Raw genomic sequence first — 7,500 nt, 5'->3', positions numbered from 1 at the left:
ATGCGTCTCCTGCTGATGTCGCCTGCTGAGCTGTGGGAATAATGACGTAATGTCGTTTTCTGTGGCGTCGCCAGGAAAAGGTGAGGGTCGACTAAAAATGAGGTTTGTGGACAGAAGGGAACAAAAGGGATTGTATCGTTAGTGTTTTGAGGAAATCGTGCAGTAGACCTGGAACGTTAGAATCGAAAAAAATCAGGTTTCGTTTTCAAAGTTAGGGTATCATTCTAATTATTTTACTGTATATCTTTATTTTAAAAACATGATCAAATTTTACCAACAAATGTTACAGTATTATTAAAGTTATTTTCACTTCTTTTATCATTGGAGTTGTTGGTTCACACCTTGTTTGTTATAATTTTGGTATTATACAATTGTTTATAAAACGTAAACAAGTATTTCCTTACTATATATACAAGTACCATGCGACCACACAATGCAAAATAGAAATGATAGAAATAATAGACTGGAGTTTAAGAGGAAAGAATTACACAAAACTTGAATGTGACAGATTTATTGAAATACATAGAATTTAGTCACAAATACAAAATTAGAGGATATATGTTTTGTAAACGAGGAATAAAAAAAAAAAATGAAAAGTATTCCTAAAATACAAGCAGACATAGACCATAAATGTTGTATATGGAAGAAAATGAAAATTAAATAAAGGAACAAATATAATAATATAAAATAGAATAAAACTAAAACAACTAAAACAGGGTGGAATCGTATAGTAGATAGCTATCGCGGAATATTAAAATCTTTGTATGTGTGTGTGTGTGTGTATGTGTGTGTGTGTGTGTATGTGTGTTGTGTATTTACAAATGATGTCAATAATATATTGTCACGGAAGAGGAGCTACTTCGCCTCTTTTTCCTCGAGAGCAGAAAAGAAAGATAAAGAAAGAAAGAAATTTAGTACAAACACACGCTCAATCCGTTGAATGCGAAGTTGACTGATAAGATAACAACGATAGTTGCGATGTTATTTACCTTGACTTTAGCAAAGCGTTCGACAAGGTGCCCCACCAGAGACTAATAAATAAAGTCAAAACCCATGGCATAGGAGAGAAAGTGTTTAAATGGATTTGATCATTAGAGCATGGGAGCATGGGTCAGCGACAGAAAACAGCGGGTCGCCATTAACGGCGTAAAATCCAAACGGGGGTGTTACTAGTAGAGTTCCCCAGGGCTCGGTTTTGGGTCCCTTATTGTTTCTTATATATATAAACAACTTTGACGATGTGATTAATAGTGATATTAGTAAGTCTGTGGACGACACTAGACGCCAGGATACTGCATGTTCGCATGGTCGGTGAAATGACAAATGGACTTCAGTATCTCAAAGTGCAGCGTATTAAACGTAGTTTTGCACAACCCAGAAATCGGATATAGCTTAGACAACACCTTTTTAGATAAAACTGAATGAGAGAGAGACTTGGGAGTGCTAGTAAGTCCTGACCTTAAATCCAAGAAACGGTGCAATAACGCCAGGGATAGAGCTAAGAGAGCATTAGGATTTAATAATAGGATGGTTAAGTAAAAGCGCAGAGGTAGTTATCAAATTCTTTCTGGTGTTAGACCCATCCTTGACTATGCGGTACAGTTTTGGTCTCCATCCTATAGAGTGCATAATAATTCACTCAAATCTGTATAGAAGGGAATGATGAAAATGATACGAGGACAAGTTTAAGCATCTTAATTTACACTCTCTGGAAAGACGTAGAGTGTGGGGTGATCTAATAGAGGTGTAGAAATGGGTCAAGGGGTTTAACAAGGGTGAAATAGACAAGGTCATCATATTAAGACAACAGGGCAGGACTCGCGGTAATGGATTTAAAATGGATAGATTTTAGATTTAAGAAGGAAATAGGCAAGGAATGATTTACCAATAGAGTGGTTAACAAATGGAATAGATTTAGTAACAATGCAGTGAGCGCTGAAAATCTCGGATGTTATAAAAGATTAGATAACTTTGTGGATGGGGATGATAGGTGGTGATGGACATGGAACTGCTTAGTGTAGGCCTTATGGCCTTTTGCAGTCTCCTTTATTCTTATGTTCTTAAGAATGTTTTTGATGAAAGGTCATGCACACACACACACACACACACACACACACACACACACACACACACACACACACACACACACACACACACACACACACACACACACACACACACACACACACACACACACACACACACGAACACGCACACACACACACACACACACACACACACACACACACACACACACACACACACACACACACACACACACACACACACACACACACACACACACATACACACGCACGCACACACACACGTACACACACACACACACACACACGCACACACACACACACACACACACACACACACACACACACACACACACACACACACACACACACACACACACACACACACACACACACACACACACACACACACACACACACACACACACACACACACACACAATGAACATGTGCGTACATATAATCGTATGTACATAAATTCATTGCCTATGTGCGTATATGCATTCTGTTTTTGAGTGAGTACGTTGATGAGTACATGCAATAGATGACTGAGCATGCAAAATATATGGGTGTGCACTTATAGTGTATGCATGTGTACAGAAAGCGCGTATGTAAAATAAATATATGCGTACATGTGTGCGTACGTATATATAGGAGATGCGTACTTGTGTATGCAGATGCGTACGTCCATTCATATAAGTACCAGAAGAGTGAAAGGCCCCACGTTACGCATCATCATCGTCATCATCATCATCGCCGCCATCACCATCACCATCATCATCATCATCATCATCATCATCATCATCATCATCTTCAAACTAAGTTACGTAAAATATCTCAATTAATCAAGACATCTACTCCGCTTGATCTTTCTTTCTCTTTACCTACGTAATGAAACAAGTAGCGATTGTCATGTAGTTACACAAGCTTGTCCTTCTCCATTCGGACCTCAATCCTACATTATCCTAGTTAATATACTCCAGTTCTTCCATCAACGTCTTCAGCTTAGTCTGTGGTCTTCTGAGAGGTTTCTCACGTTTCCAGCGTTGTCCATGTAACCTCATTCTTCTTCAGATTGTTGACACTGGATCTGCTTGGACAGTGCTTACTCCCATTTCTTGGCACATTGCCCGCAAACACGCAAAGCATTGAAGTTGGAACGTAAATTTAACTCACCAGCTCATTTTCCCCACTTACCCCGCAATGGAAAGGGGGAAACCTGTGATATGGTAAAGCCCTGTCGGTTGTGGTGAGCCGTTTTTTTTTTCTTTTTTTTTTTTAAATTTATTATTATTATATTTTTTTAGGGTCGATTTCGTGTCGCCTTCCCGCCTGGACAGAACTGCAGTAGGTCCCGGTACTTGAGCTCGCGACCGTGAGTTCATGAGTTCGAGACTCCCACTGGGTTACCGCTAGGCCCGAAAATCTTAAGGTGAAACTTATCCTAAATAAAATCCAATGACAACACTGCATGTACTGTTCAGACATTAGCTAAACGACTGTGACAGATTAATAACTCTTCCTTGCTACACAGAATCTGGTGAGATGAGTTTTTAGTGTTGTTTCATTCAGTATATTTTTGTGAAACCCCACATAGGGTGCCAAGTGGCTAACCTGACGGTGTCCCCTGACTTGTGTACATGCGAGCTGCTCTTTGTCTCATCTTTCGTACAAGACCTACTAGATATGGATGACTCTGGAGATATTTTATTCCTCTATATTGACAAGAAAGCTCGCTGGATGAGCGGGTTAGGGCGTCGTTACTTGCGGCGAAGGTCGAGGGGATGACGGTTCGAATCCTGCCACCGGCGAAGTTGAACCAAGGGCATGGTTAATTAAATTCCAGGCTACAAAGCCCTCTGTGAGGGACACCGTCCTAGCCTTCCGATAGGGGGGAGTTTGTGACGTTAAACCACATCATATCTACTGACATACGTGTTGTCGGCATTATGGTACTTATATGGTAATTCTATGGTACTTATATGGTACTTATATGGTACTTATATGGTAATTCTACCTAGTAACGCCAAGAAAAGATCTACAGTTGTAGGTCTCTCTCACTTTGTCTTTTGACGTCAAATTTTGCCTTTTTTCTAGTTATTTCTCTTTTCATATTATTCCAGCCGCTGATGCATCTGTTCAGAAAGTTGTTTCTTGGTGTCCTTCAGGAAGGGCGTATTTTTTCAACTATTTTCCAAGATTCAGTGTTACTCCCACCCACCCACCTCCACCCCCGCCCCCCTCCCCCCTAAAAAAAAGAGAGAAAAGAAAAGGAATTTCTGTTTACAACTTCCATTGTTTTCACAACAACAATCGTATCGCCCTATTTTCCTCTTTCTTCTAATGAGGCAAGATTGACTTTCTTTTAACCTTTCCTTCTACGATCTGTGTGTGTGTGATTCACCATGGTCTTGGATCACATGTTGGACTCGTGATCAACAGCTATTCCCCTTCCAGAAGAGAGCTCAGAGCTCATATATGACCGATCTATGGATAATGATGTGACCTTACACGCGCACACACCCAACTCCCCGCCCACGAGATTTGGAGTGACGACCCGCAGCACAGCGATACTGAAATAATTTCAGTCCTGGGCGGGAATCGAACCTGGACCGCTGGAGTGGTAGCCGGGAATTCTACCAACTGCGCCACGAGTGTGTGTGTGTGTGTGTGTGTGTGTGTGTGTGTGTGTGTGTAAGACTCCGCTCATAAGTGTATAAACATGTATATTCTCGTTCTCGTGCATTACAACTATAGTAATTTCTCGGAAATGAATACTACAATAATTTCATACCACCAAATAAAAAAAATGAAGACTAATTTTGAAAAATTCTTTCGGTTCAATAATAATTCGATTCGCAAAAAAAAAAAAAAAAAAAAAAAAAAAAAAAAAATACGTGATAGGATGGGACCACCTCTCCTCCAATATTAGTTTCGAAAGGAAGAAAGAAGAAAAGAAAAAGAAAAAGAAAGGAAGAACTAGACAAATACAATCCAATTACCCTTTAAAATGTGAAATGCCTGAACGAGAATATCCTACCATAACTTATTAAACGTACGAGGTTAGAAATTGCTAGTTTTACATAATAGTCTGTCATTATCCATTTTTTTTCAGTCTTTGAACTCAGACCAGCACGAACACAGACGAAACGGGCCTTGCGCGCACACAGTGTATTACCGCATTAGCCAAATTATCTATTTCATTGTAAAAAAAAGAAGAAGAAGAAAGGTAAATAGTGATTACACTAAACGACCACGGCTGTTTAAACTCTGGAAATAAAATAGGGTATTGGTTTCCACTCCCAGCCATTTTTTTTTTTTTTTTTTTTTTTTTGAGCGATGGACCCTGGATGAAAGTGGATCGCTATTGATCGAGACCCCTTGATGTCCAGAATCTGCTCCTCATATGAAATTAATAAAGACGGTGATGATGATAATGACAATAACAATAACAATAATAATAGTGATAATAATAATAATAATATTAATGATAATAATAATAATAATAATAATAATAATAATAATAATAATAATAATAATAATAATAATAATAATAATAATAATAATAATAATAACAATAATAATGGTAACAATAATGATAATAATAGCAATAATAGTAATAATAATAATGATAATAATAATAGCAATAATAATAATAATAATAATAATAATAATAATAATAATAATAATAATAATAATAATAATAATAATAATAATAATAATAATAATAATAATAGTAATAATAATGATAATAATGATAATAATAGTAATAATAATGATAATAATAATAATAATAATAATGATAATAACAATAATAATAATAATAACAATAATAATAATTATAACAATAATAGTAATAACAATAATAATAATAATAACAATAATAATAATGATAACAATAATGATAATAATAATAATAATAATAATGATAATAATAATAATAATAATAATAATAATAATAATAATAATAATAATAATAATAATAATAATAATAATAATAATAATAGTAATAATGATAATAACTGTAATAATAATGATAATAATGATAATAATAGTAATAATAATGATAATAATAATAATAATGATAATAATAATAATGATAATAATAATAATAATAATAATAATAATAATAATAATAATAATAATAATAATAATAATAATAATAATAATAATAATAATAATAATAATGATAATAATGGTAATAATGATAATAATAATAATATAATAATAATAATAACAATAATGATAATAATAATAATAATAATAATAATAATAATAATAATAATAATAATAATAATAATAATAATAATAATAATAATGATAATGATAATAATATTGACAATAATAATAATATTGACAATAATAATGATAATAGTAATAATAATAATAATAATAATAATAATAATAATAATAATAATAATAATAATAATAATAATAATAATAATAATAATAATAATGATAATAATAATAATGATAATAATAGTAAAATAAAAATAATAATGATAATAATAGTGATATTAATAATAGCTAGAATAAGTTATAGCACACACACCCAGATGATAAATAAAGATAAAAAAAAAAAATTAGATAAACAAGTGCATCTCTTTACTTAATGTGTTGTCAACGAGACTATCTTTGCTTTGTAACATGAATTTTGTGTCACTTTTAATCTATCTACACACACACACACACACACACACACACACACACACACACACACACACACACACACACACACACACACACACACACACACACACACACACACATATATATATATAATATGTTTGTGTGTATGTTTGTGTGTGTATATGTATATATATATATATATATATATATATATATATATATATACATGAATATACATACATATATATCATTCAGTGAATCAATCAAGTCAGGCACTCTGAGTCCACTGCAGAACGAAGGCCTCTTTCATAGCATTCCATGATTCACATGACCACGCCAACCTCTACCACGTCACTCCTGCAAACTTCTCGATCTTGTCTCTCCACCTTCTCTCTGTTCTCCCTCTTCCACGTTTCCCATCTCGTGGCGTCCACTCAGTAACACACTTGCTCCATCGCTCATCAGTCGCTCGCGCTAACTGACCTGCCCAGTTCCACTTCCTCTCTTGTACCGCCTCCACAATATCTTTCACTCTAGTCTGCTCTCTCACCCAACTTGCTCTCTTTCGGTCTCTTAACGTTATTCCCATCACTGATTTCTCCATTCTCCTCTGTGCAGTCCTTAGCTTTGTTTCCATTGCCTTTGTTTCCATTGCCTTCCTCAGTTTCACACCCGTAGATTATTGCTGGCAGAATGCATTGATTGTAAACTTTACGTTTCAAACATAAAGGTAGAGAGCCTCTCAGGATTTTATTATACTTACCAAACACTTTCCAACCAATTGTAATACGCCCTTTTATTTCATTATCATGATCTTTGGTCACTT

General features: G+C 34.7%; 1 long non-coding RNA gene across 1 annotated transcript in view; it reads left to right on the top strand.

Annotated features, from left to right (window-relative positions):
- LOC143024326 (uncharacterized) overlaps positions 1–7,500 on the top strand; it is a 48,452-nt gene that overhangs the window by 26,051 nt on the left and 14,901 nt on the right. Inside the window, exon 2 of the long non-coding RNA XR_012966281.1 lies at positions 1–80. This exon is cut by the window's left edge and continues 4 nt beyond it. This is a non-coding gene — a long non-coding RNA (uncharacterized LOC143024326). The remainder of the gene's footprint in view (positions 81–7,500) is intronic.

This window comes from Oratosquilla oratoria, chromosome 4, assembly GCF_046742065.1.
Source record: "Oratosquilla oratoria isolate Oo_2021 chromosome 4, ASM4674206v1, whole genome shotgun sequence".
Taxonomy (NCBI): domain Eukaryota; kingdom Metazoa; phylum Arthropoda; class Malacostraca; order Stomatopoda; family Squillidae; genus Oratosquilla; species Oratosquilla oratoria.
This window is presented reverse-complemented; position numbering and strand designations above follow the sequence as displayed.